The 21,821-nt window shown below is 35.9% G+C and overlaps 2 long non-coding RNA genes across 2 annotated transcripts; both read left to right on the plus strand.

Moving 5' to 3' along the window:
- Nucleotides 1-1,417: 1,417 nt before the first annotated feature.
- LOC135846950 (uncharacterized) lies at nucleotides 1,418-11,852 on the plus strand. The gene is made up of 2 exons (XR_010559050.1): nucleotides 1,418-2,171; nucleotides 11,605-11,852. It is a non-coding gene; the product is annotated as an uncharacterized LOC135846950 (long non-coding RNA).
- Nucleotides 11,853-13,496: 1,644 nt separating this feature from the next.
- On the plus strand, nucleotides 13,497-21,547 carry LOC135846956 (uncharacterized). Its single transcript, XR_010559051.1, has 2 exons — nucleotides 13,497-13,862; nucleotides 21,300-21,547. It is a non-coding gene; the product is annotated as an uncharacterized LOC135846956 (long non-coding RNA).
- The last annotated feature ends 274 nt before the right edge of the window (nucleotides 21,548-21,821 follow it).

A 21,821-nucleotide genomic window follows, 5' to 3' on the forward strand; every position in this document is an offset into this window, starting at 1 on the left:
AAATTTCGGCATTTTTTCCAATGGGCAAAAATACACATCTGAACTGGCAGATGCCGATTTTCGCGAAAACCCCAAAAAATGGTTAAAGGCAACCCACATAGGCCCCAAATAAAATGATTTGTGATGAAGTTGATTTTTAGCTCTTCAAGAGCTATTTCAAGTTTCTGAAGAAATGATAAAAAATCACTGGAGGCTCCAGAATGACTGGAATTGAGGTTTTGCGAATTTCGATCGTTGTAAATGAGTTAGGGACGCCATCTGAACTACTTCCCGAGAAAATTTCAATTTTCATCAATATTTTCTATTTTTGGTTTAATTGATAATTTTTTGGATTTTTCAGTTTTCAAAAATTCACCAAAAATCGAGAAATCAACTTCAGCACTTGAAATTTTGGATTTGGGGTCCTGAGGTAGTCCCTTTTCGATCTAGCTTTGATTCGTTCGTTTTCGTTTCTGCCGGTTCAGGTAGTTCCCTTGTTAGCATATTGTACTACAACGTACCATCACCACCTCGGGTGCACCCCTCTTTGTATGGTTCAAAAAAAAAATTTCCCTCGAAAACGGCCATTTTTCCACTTAGAACGCCCCCTCTCCCCTCCTATGCATAGAAAATTTTTGAAAATTTTACCATAAGTTCGTCTTGGCATATACTACAACGTACCATCACCACCTCGGGAGCACCCCTCTTCGTATTGGTCAAAAACCATTTTTTCCCTCAAAAACGGATATTTTTCCACTTAGAACGCCCCCTCTCCCCTCCTATGCATAGAAAAATTCTGAAGATTTTACCATAGGTTCGTCTTAGTATATACTACAACGTACCATCACCACCTTGGGTGCACCCTTCTTTGTATTGGTCAAAAAAAAAATTTCCCTCGAAAATGGCTATTTTTCCACCTAAAACGCCCCCTCTCCCCTCCTATGCATAGAAAAATTTTGAAAATTGCACGGTAAGTTCGTCTCAGGGTGCATCACAATGTAGCATCATCACATTGTCCGCACCCTTCCTCGTATTGTTTTAAAAAAATTTTCCCTTCAAAAATGGCTATTTTTCTACCTAAAACGCCCACCTCTCCCCTCCTGTACAAGAAAAGTTCTCCAAAGCTTATTGGGTATGTGTCAGTTGACGGTCTGGTACTGTGGAGTGCTCAAAACACGATTCCTGTAACTTTACTGCATACTTGCACAGGGTAACTTTGCCTGCCGATTTACCAGGGCGAAGATTATCTTGCAAGGTAACTTCAGGCTCATAAAATATACCTACGTAAGAACATGTTTTCGCCACCAAAAAAATCAATACAAATCGATTCGAATCATTATCAAATAAACGCCATACGCGTACATCGCAATAAAACAAACAAAAAAACACTTGCCACCTTGAATGACTAAAGGCTACAGGTGACTACGAAAAAGACATGAACTGCGAATAGTGATGAAGATCACATTTCGCACCTGTTCGTGGTGATTCGCAATGATCACGAATCAGTTTTTTCACGTTTCGCGTTTCGCGCCCGATCTCTCGACCAGGCGGTTTTTTGACGAAACGTCAAGGGATTCGCGATTCGTTCACGAATTTTCAAGTTCGTTCTTGTCAAACTGTACATTATATCGACGAAATACGAATAGTGTGTAGAGTACAAATTCGAGGTGTTTCGTATTTCATCATTTTTATCGCGAATCCTTCACGAATCTCAAACTGCGAACCACGTAACGCGAACTCCGCATAGTCTGGTGCCGGCAATGAGTCAACGTCGTGTAGCTTGTTTACCTTCTTCACCATTGGAACGCAATGCTCATCAACATCTTCGCGAAAAACTACGACAGTTAACGCAAATATGTGCCTATGGCTGCGCGAATTCCAATGATTTTTCTATCATATAAGAAAATCAATTCGTATGTACAAAACATCATTCGAAATCGGTACCTCGTTGAAGCTGGAACTCGGTTTTTTAATTCGTACATAGTATACCTATTGCTGTAATAAGCACGTTGAATTCGAAGTCATTCGAAAAGCTCGACATCGTATATAAAAATGCTCATCTTCAATTACTTGAAAAAGTTTCTTCTCTTGGCTGCGTTAGGTCTTCTCGCAGTCACATATGTCACTGCCCCGGGCGTGCCCGGCGGAGTGAAAGCAGTCATAGATGAAGAAAGACGCCTTAACGACGACGCGTAAGTATTTTTCAATGCAGGACGACTCTACAATATTCATAATGCTGTCGATTTCGAAATCTGATTCGCGTAGTGTTGTTTCAAAGCGTTGTTATATGTATAACTCGAGGCATGCTCCAAAAAATATACTCCTGCTCAGACAACTCCTTTCAGGACAGTAGTACAGTAAACACGAGGACCAAATTGTCTTCGGCTCAAAATTTTGTGGTAGCTAAAAATCGAGCTGCGGCCTTATCTCGACCTACTTGAAGCTTTCATATCTTCATTTTACCCCCATTTACAGACGTTTTCTGGTCAAAAAAACTTTCCTACTCGATGTGTTCTCCTGCACAAATGTTCGGAATAATCCACAATTCGATTTTCGCAACGTTCCAAATTAATTTCCACGCACTCCGGAGAAATGTTTGCAAATTCTGGAAAAATCGAAAATCGCGCAGAGAGCGAGGAGAGGCTTCAGGAAGACTCGAAATGACCAAATTTGCATTCAGAGGGAGAGCAAATTTTAAAAATTCGAATCAACTCGTAAAATACTAGTAGGTACATAGATCGAGAATAATCCACAATTTGGCTATTTTGCTCCCAAATTAATCTTCACACATTCTGATTTTTATACAATTGTCAATTACCTTTTTTTAACACCATAACAAACAATGTTCACTGTCTTCGAAGTCGATAATGTTTAAAGCTTCTGCTGTATCACCCTCCTCTGCTCTACGAAGTGGCTCCAAGATGATGTTTTCAGAATCTCCTGATAAACTGAGGCGTATACGTTTTTTCTTCTTTTCTTTTTTAAAATAATACTTACGTCTGCTTTTCTATTTTACTGTTCATGTTGACAGGATTCTAACGTTTTTCTGAATTTTCCTCTTCCATTAAAACTACTGTCCCTCAATCTAGTAGTTTCCTGACGATGTCGATACTTTCTTTCTTTACACTTCGGTTGGATAAATAGCCAGAAATTACATGCGAGCAATTAAATCAGCTTTTGCATCATCTATAAAGATTCTCTTTGAACAGTTGGTAATATTTCTTCTCCGAAGTGGTAACTTTCCAACAATAGGTTCGGGTTGTTATTTTCTGCTACACTACGGATAAGGAAAGGAGTTACAATTTTCGTCATTGGCCAATTCTCGATTGATCTTGTCATGTTTTTGCACACAAGCGTGAATGTGCTTACACATACAGAGTGGCCCAAAAGTCAGTATCCCGATTTTCACGTTTTAGTTTTTCTTTGAAAAGTCAAAAACTAAGCATCCTAGAAAAAAACTAACGACATCACGTCGATTCGAAATTTAATTCTCAACAACTTTGTTTTCATGAAATTCTTTTTGGACGCTTCCTTTCGCCTCCAGATCAATTTTAATGAAGCTCAGTTAGCAAATTTTTCTGAAATTTTAGTTTTTTGCAAAAAAATCAAAAACTAAGCATCCTAGAAAAAAACTAACGACATCAAGTCAATTGGAAATTCAATTCTCTACAATTTTCCTCGATGTAATTTTTTCGTAGGATGCTTTTTTTCATCTCCAGATCAATTTTAATGAAGCTTGGCTTGCAAATTTCTTGTAAAAAAATTCAAAACTAAGAATCCTAGAAAAAAACTAAGGACATTAAGTCGATTGGAAATTTGATTCTCTACAACTTTGTCACCATGAAATTTTTTTTGGACGCTTCCTTTCACCTCCAGATCAATTTTAATGAAAGTCACCTTGCAAATTTTTCAAAAGTTCATCTCAAAAAATTTTAGACTCTTAGTTTTTAGACAAAAATCAAAAACCAAGCATCCTAGAAAAAAACTAATGACATTCTAGCAATTGGGAATTTTGAAATGAACTTTCGAAAAATTCAATTTTTTTACTTTTCTATTCCCATTTGGCAATTTGCCAAAAATTTAAAATCTTAATCTAAAATTTTAAAAAAATTATAACAATGGTAAAAAAGAAATAAACGATCATAAAAGGTGCTCAAATTGAGCACCTCCTGCTTCAATGCAGGCTAGAATCGTTCGTTACCATTTGAATGTTAATCGTTCTTCACGATCACATCACATCGAACCTACTCGCAGATGTCGCACCTCGGGAGTTATAAGGTCACATCTCAAAAAAAATCGATTTTGATGTTTTTGCATTTTTGGGGGTTGCATGACTCCCTGCAACCAAAAATAACACTTTGAGTCGGGTATGCTGCTTAGATCATGTAAAAAATGCAAAGGGCCTAGCTCAAAATTTCTATAACATTGCAAGTTGTTTGGAGTTATAAGGTCACATCTCAAAAAACTCCTCTTTCTTTGAGTAAAATTTGCACATACAAAGTGTCAGAAACCAGTTTCGATAGTGTTGAACGTTTTTAAGATGTAAAATAATCACAAGGAGTGTATTTTTTGTAGGTTTGTTCCAAAACAAAAAATTTTTAAAATAGAACATCTTTCAGAAAAATTAATTTGCATATATATTAAAATTTTAGTTTTTTGGGAAAAACTCAAAAACTAAGCACTCTAGAAAAAAACTAACGACATTATGTCGATTGGAAATTTAATTCTCTACAATTTTGTTACCATGAAAATTTTTTTGGACGCTTTTTTTCGCCTCCAGATCACTTTTTATGAAAGGTTATAACTCAAAATGTTTTCCAAACATTGAAATATTTCCTCTTTAAGATTTTATTTTTCAAAATATTCTTATGCTAAATGAAGGTAGGATACCCAATCTTCAAAATGACATGCTATTCATTCCTCACAATTGATTATAAGTTGATGAAAATAATGAATCAAGTTTTAAAAAAAAAGAAAATCACTCTCCTGTAAAATTTCACTTTTTTGAGATGTGACCTTATAACTCCCGAGGTGCGATGTGATACTCAGGTTGTTTGTGAAATGAGTCTTTTACTTGTAGGTAGGTAAAGAACTTGAATGTTTCAAATTGCACCCAAAATTATCTCGAAAAGTGTCTAGATGGGGGTGACATGACCAGTAGAAACCGAATTCAGGATTCATGTTCTTATTTGACCATTATTTTGTCAAAAAACCAAGGGTCTAAAACTTTTAAAGATCAACTTTTGAAAAATTTGCAAACGGAGTTTCATTGAAATCGATCTGGAGGTGAAAGATAGCCTCCCAAAAAATTTTTCATGATGTCAAAGTTGTAGAGAATCAAATTTCCAATCGACATGATGTCGTTAGTTTTTTTCTAGGATGCTTAATTTTTGATTTTTCAAAGAAAAAACTAAAACGTGAAAATTGGGATACGTACTGACTTTTGGGTCACTCTGTATTTCTATTCATCTGACTATCTCTGCATGAACACATAGTCCGGCATATGACAATAGGAGTAATTGCACCACCCCCCCTCCACCAATCCTCTGGGACAACTTTTTTCTTAAAGGGGACATCCTAAGGAACATTTTAGAGCAAACTTGCCAAAAAAAAAGTTGGCCTTACTTACAAAACGGCGGCCATTTTGATTGACAGGTCAGCCGAAATCGCAGATTTTGCGTTTTAACATAGGACTTACACGAACTTTTTCAAACTTTACAAAGGTAGATCGAAAGATCATGCAAAAATTTATCACTTGTCAAAATTTCAAGTACTAAAGTCCGTTTTTCGATTTTTGGTGAATTTTTGAAAATAGAATTTAGGCCAAAAATGAGGGAAAAAATCAGAATTTTACCAAATTGACCAAGAAAGCTGAAATTTGGGATATACCCTATTTTCGACATGCCAAATCGATTGGAAACGGTTTCAACCCGTTTTGAGCAGTTCTGGAGCCTCCAGCAGATTTTTGAAACTCGAAATTCCCACAAAATTCCATCAAATAGGAGTTGTAAAGCGAAAATTTATTCTAAAAACTAATTTCAATACGCTACGAAGTACTGCAGGTGAATTTCAAGTCGTTTTGGATCCTCCAGCGACTTTTTGAAAATTCCTGCAGCCTCCAGATGATTTTTGAAACTTTAATTTTTCACAAAATTTCATCAAATGGAGATGGAAAGCTGAAATTTACTCTACACTCCAATTTTAACACCCTCTGAAAACGACTTGTTAGTTGGCCAAAATTTCGAAAAAAACCTGGTTTTGCCAATAATATCTGAAGAAGTCCTTGTTACATATGTTTTTTGCCTAAATTGTCAAAAAAAACTCATTTATTTGTCAAAATTGTAAAGAAGTAACTTTTTTAATGTTGAAATCAAAATTATAAAAAAAACTCCTAACTTTAGTAAAATGTTCAAAAAATCCTGTTTAGTCCAGTAACTTTAGCAAAAAAATAGGGGCTATAGTGAATCTCTAGGCGGCAAGCTGATTTTTGGTATACTGGTCCATTTTGATGTCCTGAAAACGAATCCGAGGAGTCCCCAACTGTCCAAGGTGAGCTTTCCCCCAAATTGTGGATCTTAGCCCCCCAAAAATATATCGAAAAATATCGACTCTAACGCAAAAATGATTGAAGAATGTTGTTCTACGTTAAATTTCCGATCTATTGATATATCAACTGTCTTTCTCCCCCCCAAGGGGGGTGGAACTACAACCATTCAAAAAAGGGGGGTTTCCTGAAAAATACATAAAGGACCCGATTAGCGCAATGGCAATTCTAAAATTGCCATTTGTCACTTTTTTGGCAAATGGCTGGCAAATTGAAAATGGATTAATTTTGCCAATACTTTTGCCTAGCTTTTGCCAATATTTTGACATTATTGGCAAAAGAGTGGTAAAACTTGGATTAAAATGGAAAACATGACAAAATTGCCAACAATGGCACTTTTGAGAATCGCTGCAGAACAGATGACACTCTGTTTATGCTAGTTTTGACAAAAATTTGCCAACATTGACAAAACCGTGGCAAAAAAAAAACGATTTTTTCAGAAAAACAATCATATACTTGAATGAGTTTTGAACAAAAAATTTTGAATTCACCTAAAATATCCAGAGAAGACATGAGTCTAGCCACAGGAATTTTTTCAACAATTTTTGACCTCGCAGGGGAGAGATATTGACAAAAGAAAATTTTAAACCCCCATATCTCCAAACTTAATTCAAGCACACGAAATTTTTTTCTTCCAAGAATATACGTGCATGAGTAGGTCTAGGGACTACCTACATATAAATTTGAAATTGAAATTTTTTTCAAATTTTTTCTCCAAATGGGTAATTTTTAAGAACTTGAAAAACACTCAAAAATGTGTTTTGTGTGTCGTGACACCTTCAAAAAAAGCGAAATGTACTGCCAGTGATGTGATGTAGCTTTGAAATTTCGCGTGAAGGCCTCTAAAAGTAGTAGAATATCAAACAACTTCTTGAATACCTCAATTTGAGCCAATACACACCCCCTCTAGCCTCTCCCCCAATTTTTGGCGAAAGTAGATTAACAATATGGGTATGGTTATCACATGAATCGAACCCGCTGAATACGAATATGAAGTTAGATTTGCAGTTGACTTTTCTAAGGGCCACATGAGGAAGGAGGTTGCCCAAAACTTGAATTTTTTGTGAAAAATGCTTCATTGTAGCGCTATTTACGCCTTGATTGGAAAGGTTGCATGGAATAAATACGCCATAATGAAGCATTTTCACAAAAAAATTCAATTTTTGGGCAATCTCTTCCCTTATTCCCAATGAATTCAAAATTCTTTGATCAAAACTTGTTGAAAGAATGACTTTTTCTATTAAAAAAATCGTTTTTTGCCATTGTGGACAAGGGGATGGGGCGAGGGAAATTTTTTTGGGTCCGACATTGTTTTTAAAGGTACCCAGCAAAGTTTCATCTAAATTTCAAAAATCCGAGGGCAGGGCATATCACTTAGTTCACCCAGTAGTACCCTTAAATGAAAATTTAAAACATTACAACGCGATGACAAACAAATATATTCTTTTAAAGCCCATACTCTAATAGTGTAGGCATAGTCTAGTGGTTAGGGCATTTGGTTAGGAATCGTAGGGACCCAGGTTCGAATCCCCGTTAGGTAGGTAAATAGTTCAGGGATTTTTCGTAGGAAGAGTTGAACTGAAAAAATACTTCAAAGTGTATGCATGACAGATCGCAAAACAAAAATCAGAATTGCACCTTCCAACCCCCTCATTTTAATTTTTGAAAATTGAGTTCTGAAATATAATCGCCAAAAAACTGCCACCAAATGGTAAAAATAATAATGCCAGAAAACTGCCATTACTTTGCCATTCAATGTCAAAGACCAACCTTTTGCCATAATGGCAAAGCTGTAATGCTGCACGCTCATTGGCTGGAGCTTTGCCATACGCTAACCATTTTTTTGCCATTAGTACACTTTTTGGCAATGGCAAAATAATTTGCCATCAGCGCTAATCGGGGATATAGGCGCCTGAGGGGGGGGGGGGTGAAATGGTCCCCGAAAGCGTTCGAGTTGATATCAGCATGGAAGGTGGGTCCCATCGAGAAACTTCCGCGTGAAAAATTTCAGATCGGCACCACCTCCCCTTTTTGGGGAACCCCCCGTTTCTGTAATTTCAATACCAATTTTCTCAGCCCCATTTCAACCGATTTTGAAAATTTTTCAGTATGTTATGTATTATTCATAGTAGGTATCCCCACAAAAATTTTCAACCCCCTCCTCTCATATTTACCCCTCAAAATGGTGTGAAAATGTGCCTGGGGAGGGTTGGGGGTAAAATGGAAATTTCGGGGAAAATAACTAAGTATTAATGAGTAGGGTGTCGTTTTCTTATGATTCGATACCGCTGAGCACGAATATGACGTCAGATTTTTTGCTACACTCATCTAGCCCTCTCCACAGCACATGGCCCCCTCAATTTATACTATTTGAAATAAGTTGAAAAACGCTATTTTGAGGAGTAAATATGAGGGGAGGGGGTTGAAAATTTTTGTGGGGATACCTACTATGAATAATACATAACATACTGAAAAATTTTCAAAATCGGTTGAAATGGGGCTGAGAACTCCAGGTTTTTGTCGAAATTGTCATTATTTTTTTTACGAAATATTGTAAGCAAAGACTTGTTTCTTAACAATTTATCCAAAAAATTTTGTTTTGTGTCAAAATAGTCAATAAAAACTTGTTAGCCAAAAAAACAGTCTGAAAGTACAGCTTTTGCCAACGTTTGTCAGAATTTATCTAAAAAGTGCTGCTTTTTCCATTCTTAAAATCAATCTTTGTAAGTTTATATTTTTCCTCTCATTTTTCTTTTGCTGTTCATTTTTAATTCTGCCCCCAAAAAAAGGTGCAATTAAACGTGTGTATGTACTTGTAAATAAATAGATAATAAAATGATCATCATCATCATTGAACTTTGACCTGGTGAGCTGTTCAGCCCATCTGGGAAAATGTAAAAGAATTGCTCGCCAATGTATCATCAAGTCTTTTCTTCAGTCTTCCTCTACTCCTCCTACCAGTTGGAGTGTACTCTCTGACTTTTCAAGGGGACTGTTCATCAGGCATTCTGTCAACGTGTTTTTGCCATTTCTTTCTGTAATCTTTCACTTGTCTAATGATTGGCTCTGCTCCTAGCTCCATTCAGGAATCAGGATGTCTTTGTTCCTTTTCCTATCTCGTCTAGCATATCCTGCTGTGGCTTGCATGAATCTCATTTCCGCTGCGGTTGCTCTGCTTTTTATAATTATCCTTTCTCATTGTCCATGTTTCACTTCCATACAGCAGCATTGGTCTTGCCAGCGTATTGTAGATTCTTATTCGAGTTTCGGCTCTGACTTTTCTTGGAGGTATGGCTCAGTTTATAGCTCCGCTTACTCTCAGGAATTTTCTGATCTTAAGTTGTGCGTCAAACCATCAACTTCTCCTTCATATGACAGCTCACATCCGAGATATTTAAAGCTTTTAACTTGTTCCACTGGCAGTCTAGTCCATTTACAACAATTTTACTGCGTATTGGCTCTTTCCCATCGAAGGGCATCACCTTTGTTTTTGACAATGAGATTCTCATTCCGTACTTATCAGCTACTTTCTGAAGGTTGTACATTGCTCTCTGCAAGTCATCTTTGTTGTCAGCAAAGGCCACCTGATCATCAGCAAACAGCAGGTATTGACATGGGTGTTGTTGATGTCTAGCCCTTTTGGCTTGGTTTTCACCCATTCTTTAATCATGCCATCAAAGTAGATGTTGAACAGACTACATGACATCGGGCATCCCTGTCTTACTCCTCTTCCTATCTTCTTTGCTTCCGATATGTTTCTAGATCTTACTCTGATTACATTATCCATGTATATTTCTTCAATTAGGCGTACTATTTGTTCATTCACTTCGATTTTCCTCAGGATTTCAAACAACTTCTTCCTTTGTACTCGATCATACGCCTTCTCCAGATCAACAAAGCACATGTGGGTCTCTAGGTTATATTCTTGTCTCTTCTCCATCAGCAGTTTTGTTGCATATACTCCATCTATGCATGATCTTCCCTTTTGAAATCCATTTTGGCATTCCAATATTATTGGCTCCGCATGGCTCTCGATTCTTCTGGCTAGCATCTTTGCAAGTATTTTGTAAGCAGCATTTAGTAGGCTAATTCCACGGTAGTTTCCTGGGTCATTTTGGTCTCCTTTTTTGAAGATGGGTATTACAATTATTGCAGTGCGGAAGTCTTCTGGTATGGTCGCACCTGATAGTATTTTATTGTAGAAAGCTAGCAGTCTCTTCTTAATGGTTATTGTGGCGTTCTTGAATAAGTCTGTTGGTAATTTATCACTGCCTGGGGCTTCTCCATTTCTGGAGCTTTTCAAGGCTCCATCTAGCTCTTCCCAAGAGAGTGGATCATACCATGTTCTCCTCATGGTTTGCCACTTCAATTTCATTGTTGGGATCACTCCATAGGTTTGCATAGTATTTGACCATTTTTTTCACAGCCTGGTGGGGCAATGTTGGCTCTGTGTACCTCATCTTCCAATATTATTTTGATTACTTTGTACACGTCTTTTGGTTTCAGTTTATATGTATCCCTCTCCATGTTTGCCACAAACCTTTTGTATTGTTCCTGTTGTGTTTCTCTTATCATCTGATTTTTTTCACCAAGCATTATGGAAACGTGTTTGAAAAGAATGTGAGAATTGTAACTGAATTGCTCCGACTTCAATTTGAATTTCTTTGGTATTTTTTTTATCCTTTATTTTCTTACCAAATGTTGACTCGATCGGCTCATGACAACTGTACGGATGGCAATTTGATCAGTACCTCTCCCCTCTTTCCCACCTTTAAATCTTATGGGTGAAAAACATACATGCAGCTTATGCGTTCAAAAATCATAATTTAACCTAAATGAAAATTCGAATCGAAAATGCTTCAACATTAACTTCGAGTAGAGAGTAAATATTTCACCACATTTTATAAACTCAACATTGCGCTCATTTCCATGGAAATTAACCAGCATTCCACATTCAGCGGTTCGTTTATCTTACCTATAATAATTACTTCATATTTTGATATTGTATATTTTCGTAACAGGCAAGACTGAATGAGAATCGTTCACGGATGAATAATATGGCAACGCTGAATTCTTCGATTTGATTTTTCACCGCTGTATATAATTTTTCCAATGGAATGTTGCATCGCATCATAATTTCTAATAATCATTTAATTGTAACGAATATTTTAATTTATTTTAAGGCAATTGTATCCCTATTTCGGAATTAATTTAAGTATACGTTAGTTTGTAAGTCAATAGCATCCACAATACATCACTTAGCATCGCATTAGTCTTCAGTTTTATTCATTTTTCAATATCATGCTTCCATTATTTCGCGAACGTGAATTAAAATCAAAATAAAATTGAAATTTTGATTCTGGGAATCTTTTTTTGAAAGTCTTTATGCTGAAAACTTCAACTTTTTAAAATCTCATTTCATCTCTCCTCCACCCTAATTAGCGAATTACCTATCGAAAAAAACACTGAACCTTTTTCGTAATTACGTCATCGTCACTAGAATAATAATTTTTGAAATAGAAATTGCTGAAAAATCCTTTCACAGTCTCTGAAGAGATGCTGATGAGGGTTCATGACTCATTTAATCTTTTGAAAGTCATTCAGATGTAGTTACTTATTTGATTTTCGATGTCGTTACCTCTACCCATACTTCTCCATATTATTCTGAAAAATCCAAAACTCAAAACTGGTTCCAGAACTTACCTATTATAAGGACAGAAAAAAATAACATAAGTATGTACATTAAAACAGTGCTTCGACTTTTTCATCCGATTCATAAATTAATTATACTGTAAAGTCTACTCGTACAAAACTAAAATTTCAAGTTGGTTTATCGTTGTACCAACTTTTCAAATGGTAGCCCCCTCGCCCCACCCATCCCCATTAAGATAGGCAAAATGCCCTCAATCTCGAATTTTGATTTTTTTTCTTCTTCTAATTTTGTAAGCTCCAAGTTCGAATCGGCTAGAGAAATGCCAACTGACTATTGATACCCGAGCTGGTGATAAAAAATACAACATCAAGAGTTTCGAAAAAGTGTCATACGACTTATCAAAACCGGTTTAAAAATTTCGCGAGGAATTCGAATAAATTTCGACAAAAGAAATGTTGATGGACTTCGGAACAATTTCGAGTAAAGATTTTGCCCAAAATGTATTCGAACATTTTGAATTTATTCTCAGCTCAAAATTAGGGCACGATTTTCGGAATTTATGAAGAAAAAGTAAGAACAATATAGTAGGTAACCGACGCAAATGGGTTAAAATTTTGCAAACAATTCAAAACGTTTCGTGAAAAATGTATTTTTGAGCATTTTTGAAGGATTCATATCATATCCTCCCTTCCATAAGTACACCTCCTCGGCTAATAATTTTTTTTGGCGACTTTCAACTCGAAATGAAGGTCTTCGCTACAATTTCGTCAAAATCCATCGATATTTTTTTCGCGATCCGTTCTGACAAATTCGAAGTCTTCGTTAATAGTTTTAGTAATTTGAACCCAAAAATGAATTTTCAAAAGTATGGTACCCCATGTCTCGAAAATTTAAAATCACTGGCTCCATGTTTCGCCACAGTATATAATACTGACGATTGATACCTACCTAAACTTATGAGCTACCTACAATACAACGCAGATATCACTTTAGCTGATAAACATTCTATAGTTGAAATTTATGTACCTACGTAAGAACATGTTTTCGCCACTAAAAAAATCAATAAAAATCGATTCGAAAATAAACCGCATACGCGTACATCGGTATAAAACAAACAAAAAACACTTGCCACCTTCAGTGACTAAGGATTCAGGTAAACGTATTGTATCGAATCGACATCTCGATGAGTCATCGTCGTGTAGCTTTGTTTACCTTCTTCGCCATTGGAAATCAAATAAATCAATGCTTGTCAACATCTTCGCGAAAAACTACGACAGTTAACGCAAATATATGCCTAGGGCTGCGCGAATTCCAATGAATTTTTTATTACATAAGGAAATAAATTCGTATGTACAAAACATCATTCGAAATCGGTACCTCGTTGTAGTTGGAACTCGGTTTTTTAATTCGTACATAGGTATACCTATTGCTGTAATAAGCACGTTGAATTCGAAGTCATTCGAAAAACTCGACATCGTATATAAAAATGCTCATCTTCAATTACTTGAAAAAGTTTCTTCTCTTGGCTGCGTTAGGTCTTCTCGCAGTCACATATGTCACTGCCCCGGGCGTGCCCGGCGGAGTGAAAGCAGTCAAAGATGAAGAAGCACGCCTTAACGACGACGCGTAAGTATTTTTCAATGCAGGACGACTCTACAATATTCATAATGCTATCGATTTCGAAATCTGATTCGCGTAATGTTGTTTCAAAGCGTTGTTATATGTATAACTCGAGGCATGCTCCAAAAAATATACTCCTGCTCAGACAACTCCTTTCAGGACAGTAGTACAGTAAACACGAGGACCAAATTGTCTTCGGCTCAAAATTTTGTGGTAGCTAAAAATCGAGCAGCGGCCTTATCTCGACCTACTTGAAGCTTTCATATCCTCATTTTACCCCCATTTCCAGACGTGTTCTGGTCAAAAAAACATTCCTACTCGAGGTGTCCTCCTGCACAAATGTTCGGAATAATCCACAATTCGGTTTTCAACGTTCCAAATTAATTTTCACGCACTCCGGAGAAATGTTTGCAAATTCTGGAAAAATCGAAAATCGCGCAGAGAGCGGGGAGGGGCTTCAGGAAGACTCGAAATGACCAAATTTGCATTCAGAGGGCGCGCAAATTTGAAAAATTCGAATCAACTCGTAAAATACTAGTAGGTACATAGATCGAGAATAAGCCACAATTTGGCTATTTTGCTCCCAAATTAATCTTTACACCTTCTGATTTTTATACAATATGTCAATTACCTTTTTTTAACATCATAACAATGTTCACTGTCTTCGAAGTCGATAATGTTTAAAGCTTCTGCTGTGTCACCATGCTCTGCTCTATGAAGTGGCTCCAAGATGATGTTTTCAGAATCTCCTGATAAACTGAGGCGCATACGTTTTTTCTTCTTTTCTTTTTTAAAATAATACTTACGTCTGCTTTTCTATTTTCCTGTTCATGTTGACAGGATTCGAACGTTTTTCTGAATTTTCCTCTTTCATTAAAACTACTGTCCCTCAATCTAGTAGTTTCCTGACGATGTCGATACTTTCTTTTTTTACATTCGGGTTGCTATTTTCTGTTACACTGTTGGTAGGTAGGTACTACGGATAAGGAAAGGAGTTACAATTTTCGTCATTGGCCAATTCTCGATTGATCTTGTCATGTTTTTGCACACAAGCGTGAATGTGCTTACACATACAGAGTGGCCCAAAAGTCAGTATCCCGATTTTCACGTTTTAGTTTTTCTTTGAAAAATCAAAAACTAAGCATCCTAGAAAAAAACTAACGACATCATGTCGATTCGAAATTTAATTCTCTACAATTTTGTTTTCACGAAATTTTTTTGGTTGCTTCCTTTCGCCTCCAGATCAATTTTTGTGGCTTGATGATTTTCATGAAAAAATTTTCAAGTGTTCATTTCTAAGAGTTTTAGTTTTTCTTTAAAAAAATCAAAAATCAAGCATCCTAGAAAAAAACTAACGACATTACGTCGATTGGAAATTTAATTCTCTACCACTTTGTTTTCATGAAATTCTTTTTGGACGCTTCCTTTCGCCTCCAGATCAATTTTAATGAAGCTCAGTTAGCAAATTTTTCTGAAATTTTAGTTTTTTGCAAAAAAATCAAAAACTAAGCATCCTAGAAAAAAACTAACGACATCAAGTCAATTGGAAATTCAATTCTCTACAATTTTCCTCGATGTAATTTTTTCGTAGGATGCTTTTTTTCATCTCCAGATCAATTTTAATGAAGCTTGGCTTGCAAATTTTTTGTAAAAAAATTCAAAACTAAGCATCCTAGAAAAAAACTAAGGACATTAAGTCGATTGGAAATTTGATTCTCTACAACTTTGTCACCATGAAATTTTTTTTGGACGCTTCCTTTCACCTCCAGATCAATTTTAATGAAAGTCACCTTGCAAATTTTTCAAAAGTTCATCTCAAAAAATTTTAGACTCTTAGTTTTTAGACAAAAATCAAAAACCAAGCATCCTAGAAAAAAACTAATGACATTCTAGCAATTAGGAATTTTGAAATGAACTTTCGAAAAATTCAATTTTTTTACTTTTCTATTCCCATTTGGCAATTTGCCAAAAATTTAAAATCTTAATCTAAAATTTTAAAAAAATTATAACAAAGGTAAAAAAGAAATAAACGATCATAAAAGATGCTCAAATTGAGCACCTCCTGCTTCAATGCAGGCTAGAATCGTTCGTTACCATTTGAATGTTATTCGTTCTTCACGATCACATCACATCGAACCTAGTCGCAGATGTCGCACCTCGGGAGTTATAAGGTCACATCTCAAAAAAAATCGATTTTGATGTTTTTGCATTTTTGGGGTTTGCATGACTCCCTGCAACCAAAAATAACACTTTGAGTCGGGAGAATCGTTCGTTACCATTTGAATGTTATTCGTTCTTCACGATCACATCACATCGAACCTACTCGCAGATGTCGCACCTCGGGAGTTATAAGGTCACATCTCAAAAAAAATCGATTTTGATGTTTTTGCATTTTTGGGGTTTGCATGACTCCCTGCAACCAAAAATAACACTTTGAGTCGGGTATGCTGAATGTTTCAAATTTCACCCAAAATCATCTCGAAAAGTGTCTAGATGGGGGTGACATGACCCGTAGAAACCGAATTCAGGATTCATGTTCTTATTTGACCATTATTTTGTCAAAAAACCAAGGGTCTAAAACTTTTAAAGATCAACTTTTGAAAAATTTGCAAACGGAGTTTCATTGAAATCGATCTGGAGGTGAAAGGAAGCGTCCAAAAAAAATTTCATGGTGACAAAGTTGTAGAGAATCAAATTTCCAATCGACATGATGTCGTTAGTTTTTTTCTAGGATGCTTAGTTTTTGATTTTTTTGCAAAAAACTAAAACTCTTGGAAATGAACACTTTTGAAAAATTTTTCATGAAAATCATCAAGCCACAAAAAAAGATCATGCAAAAATTTATCACCTGTCAAAATTTCAAGTGCTATAGTGGGGTTTTCGATTTTTTAGTGAATTTTTGAAAATCGAATTTAGGCCAAAAATGAGGGAAAAAAATCAAAATTTTACCAAATTGACCAAGAAAGCTGAAATTTGGGATATACCCTATTTTCGACATGCCAAATCGATTGGAAACAGTTTCAACCAGTTTTGAGCAGTTCTGGAGCCTCCAACAGATTTTTGAAACTCGAAATTCCCACAAAATTCCATCAAATTGGAGTTGTAAAGCTAAAATTTATTCTAAAAACTAATTTAAATACGCTACGAAGTACTGCAGGTGGATTTCAAGTCGTTTTGGATGCTCCAGCGACTTTTTGAAAATTCCTGCAGCCTCCAGATGATTTTTGAAACTTTAATTTTTCACAAAATTTCATCAAATGGAGATGGAAAGCTGAAATTTATTCTACACTCCAATTTTAACACCCTCTGAAAACGACTTGTTAGTTGGCCAAAATTTCGAAAAGAAACTGGTTTTGCCAATATTATCTGAAGAAGTCCTTGTTACATATGTTTTTTGCCTAAATTGTCAAAAAAAATCTCATTTATTTGTCAAAATTGTAAAGAAGTTGCTTTCTTAATGTCAAAATCAAAATTATAAAAAAAACTCCTAACTTTAGTAAAATGTTCAAAAAATCCTGTTGCCAAACTTAGCAAAAATCATTGCTTTAGTCCAAATCATCCTGAAAAGCACTGTTTTTTTTCAAATCATTGTCAAAAAATTTTTTTATTTGTTTTTATCAAAAAAAACCTGTTTTTTGGCAAAATAAATCATTATTGTAAAAAAAAAACTCCAGGTTTTTGTCAAAATTGTCAGCGAGTTCTACATTATTATTTTTTTTACGAAATATTGTAAGCAAAGACTTGTTTCTCGACAATTTATCCAAAAAATTTTGTTTTGTGTCAAAATGATCAATAAAAACTTGTTACCCAAAAAAACAGTCTGAAAGTACAGCTTTTGCAAAAGTTGTAAAAAAAGTCCCAACGTTTGTCAGAATTTATCTAAAAAATGCTGCTTTTTCCATTCTTAAAATCAATCTTTGTAAGTTTATATTTTTCCTATCATTTTTCTTTCGCTGTTCATTTTTAATTCTGACCCGAAAAAAATGTGCAATTATATGTGTGTATGTACCTTGTAAATAAATAATAAAATGATCATCATCATCATTGAACTTTGACCGGGTGAGCTGTTCAGCCGATCTGGGAAAATGTAGAAGAATTGCTCGCTGATGTATCATCAAGTCTTTTCTTCAGTCTTCCTCTACTCCTCCTACCAGTTGGAGTGTACTCTCTGACTTTTCGAGGGGACCGTTCATCAGGCATTCTGTCAACGTGTTTTTTCCATTTCTTTCTGTAATCTTTCACTCGTCTAATGATTGGCTCTGCTCCTAGCTCCTTCAGGAATCAGGATGTCTTCGTTCCTTTTCCTATCTTGTCTAGTATATCCTGCTGTGGCTCGCATGAATCTCATTTCCGCTGAGGTTGCTCTGCTTTTTATATCCTTTCTCATTGTCCATGTTTCACTTCCATACAGCAGCATTGGTCTTGCCAGCGTATTGTAGATTCTTATTCGAGTTTCGGCTCTGACTTTTCTTGGAGGTATGGCTCAGTTTATAGCTCCGCTTACTCTCAGGAATTTTCTGATCTTAAGTTGTGCGTCAACTTCTCTTTCATATGACAGCTCACATCTGAGATATTTAAAGCTTTTAACTTGTTCCACTGGCAGTCCATTTAAAACAATTTTACTGCATATTGGCTCTTTCCCATCGAAGGGCATCACCTTTGTTTTTGACAACAAGATTCTCATTCCGTACTTATCAGCTACTTTCTGAAGGTTGTACATTGCTCTCTGCAAGTCATCTTTGTTGTCAGCAAAGGCCACCTGATCATCAGCAATACAGCAAACAGCAGGGTATTGACATGGGTGTCGTTGATGTCTAGCCCTTTTGGCTTGGTTTTCAGCCATTCTTTAATCATGTCATCAAAGTAGATGTTGAACAGACTACATGACATTGGGCATCCCAGTCTTACTCCTCTTCCTATCTTCTTTGCTTCCCAACATGTTTCCAGATCTTACTCTCATTACATTATCTGTGTATATTTCTTCAAGTAGACATACTATTTGTTCATTCACTTCGATTTTCCTCAGGATTTCAAACAACTTCTTCCTTTGTACTCGATCATACGCCTTCTCTAGATCAACAAAGCACATGTGGGTCTCTAAGTTATATTCTCATCTTTGACTAGGGTGGTTGCGGGTTAGATGCCCATAGTCGGGGGTTAGATGCCGGTGTGTTGCGGTTTTTTGAGCCTCACTGCCATAATTTTCATCGAAATGATTTCAAATTTGCGCGAATCGGTAGAGCAATTATTCCTCTATATTATACTACAAGCGTAATTTTTTTTATCCAGTAGTTTTTTTGCAATTTGAAAAAAAAAACAAGGTCACTTTTTGACCGGCATCTAACCCGCACCTACTGGCATCTATCCCCCAGTGCGGGTTAGATGCCGATTTGGTGAGGGATAGATGCCACTACCCAAAACCCCCCCAAAAAAGGCTGCTGGAAGATTGAATTCGATGAAATTCTTTTATTTCATGCACAATAAATAAAATGAACATCAAAAATTCACAATGGAAGTTTAATTAATCAAAAAATAAAAAAGGTGTTTTTGAGAATTGACAATATGTGTTAAAATGAATGTAATTCCAAAAATTGACCACACCAGTTGAAAATATTTAAAAAACGATCATTTTTGGACTTTTTGCCGCAGTATTAACAAAAAAAAATTTCACCTTCCTCACTCCCATTTAATTACTATGCGGCATCTATCCCGATCACAAAAACCGGCATTTATCCCGAAATGATGGGTCAGATTGCAAGGTCAATTTTCATACCAGAATTGAAACAAATGTTTGTAAATTTGCTTGAATATGTTAGTTCAAGGTATATACTTATGCATGAGATACTTACATGCAGTTTTGAAACACTTTTTCTGGAGAAAAAATGCGTTTCAAAAATTACGTGAAAAAAGTATCACTGGTTTTAGCTACATAAATTTTTTCATTCGCATATCAAACCAGGTTAACAATAACCGTCACAGATCAAAACTTTAACACAAACTGTGTTCACCTTAAGGTATAATCTGTGCTAATCAGTTTTCAGAAAGAGTTGATAGGGAGCAATTGGTGACCACACCGGCATCTAACCCGCACCGGCATCTAACCCGCAACCACCCTATATAATACTGGACTGCTAGCCAAAGTAAAATTGATGATCCCAACATGTCCGTTCTATAAGGCTCTGTCCACACCCTCTCTCACCGCACTTCAGTGGAATTCGCATTTGTTAGGTGCGAACAGAGCCTTATAACGCCATATAAACGCTATCTATGTTCGCCTCACCACGTTATCAAATTCACGTGTTATTTAACTAGGTGCTAGCAGTCCAGTATTATATAGTCAAAGATTCTCATCTGTTCTCCATCAGCAGTTTTGTTGCATATACTCCATCTATGCATGATCTTCCCTTTCAAAATCCATTTTGGCATTCCAATATTATTGGCTCCGCATGGCTCTCGATTCTTCTGGCTAGCATCTTTGCAAGTATTTTGTAAGCAGCATTTAGTAGGCTAATTCCACGGTAGTTTCCTGGGTCATTTTGGTCTCCTTTTTTGAAGATGGGTATTACAATTATTGCAGTGCGGAAGTCTTCTGGTATGGTCGCACCTGATAGTATTTTATTGTAGAAAGCTAGCAGTCTCTTCTTAATGGTTATTGTGGCGTTCTTGAATAAGTCTGTTGGTAATTTATCACTGCCTGGGGCTTCTCCATTTCTGGAGCTTTTCAAGGCTCCATCTAGCTCTTCCCAAGAGAGTGGATCATACCATGTTCTCCTCATGGTTTGCCACTTCAATTTCATTGTTGGGATCACTCCATAGGTTTGCATAGTATTTGACCATTTTTTTCACAGCCTGGTGGGGCAATGTTGGCTCTGTGTACCTCATCTTCCAATATTATTTTGATTACTTTGTACACGTCTTTTGGTTTCAGTTTATATGTATCCCTCTCCATGTTTGCCACAAACCTTTTGTATTGTTCCTGTTGTGTTTCTCTTATCATCTGATTTTTTTCACCAAGCATTATGGAAACGTGTTTGAAAAGAATGTGAGAATTGTAACTGAATTGCTCCGACTTCAATTTGAATTTCTTTGGTATTTTTTTTATCCTTTATTTTCTTACCAAATGTTGACTCGATCGGCTCATGACAACTGTACGGATGGCAATTTGATCAGTACCTCTCCCCTCTTTCCCACCTTTAAATCTTATGGGTGAAAAACATACATGCAGCTTATGCGTTCAAAAATCATAATTTAACCTAAATGAAAATTCGAATCGAAAATGCTTCAACATTAACTTCGAGTAGAGAGTAAATATTTCACCACATTTTATAAACTCAACATTGCGCTCATTTCCATGGAAATTAACCAGCATTCCACATTCAGCGGTTCGTTTATCTTACCTATAATAATTACTTCATATTTTGATATTGTATATTTTCGTAACAGGCAAGACTGAATGAGAATCGTTCACGGATGAATAATATGGCAACGCTGAATTCTTCGATTTGATTTTTCACCGCTGTATATAATTTTTCCAATGGAATGTTGCATCGCATCATAATTTCTAATAATCATTTAATTGTAACGAATATTTTAATTTATTTTAAGGCAATTGTATCCCTATTTCGGAATTAATTTAGGTATACGTTAGTTTGTAAGTCAATAGCATCCACAATACATCACTTAGCATCGCATTAGTCTTCAGTTTTATTCATTTTTCAATATCATGCTTCCATTATTTCGCGAACGTGAATTAAAATCAAAATAAAATTGAAATTTTGATTCTGGGAATCTTTTTTTGAAAGTCTTTATGCTGAAAACTTCAACTTTTTAAAATCTCATTTCATCTCTCCTCCACCCTAAATGAATGCAGATAGGTACAAGCGAATTACCTATCGAAAAAAACACAGAACCTTTTTTGTAATTACGTCATCGTCACTAGAATAATAATTTTTGAAATAGAAATTG

Source organism: Planococcus citri, chromosome 1 (assembly GCF_950023065.1).
Source record: "Planococcus citri chromosome 1, ihPlaCitr1.1, whole genome shotgun sequence".
Classification (NCBI taxonomy): domain Eukaryota; kingdom Metazoa; phylum Arthropoda; class Insecta; order Hemiptera; family Pseudococcidae; genus Planococcus; species Planococcus citri.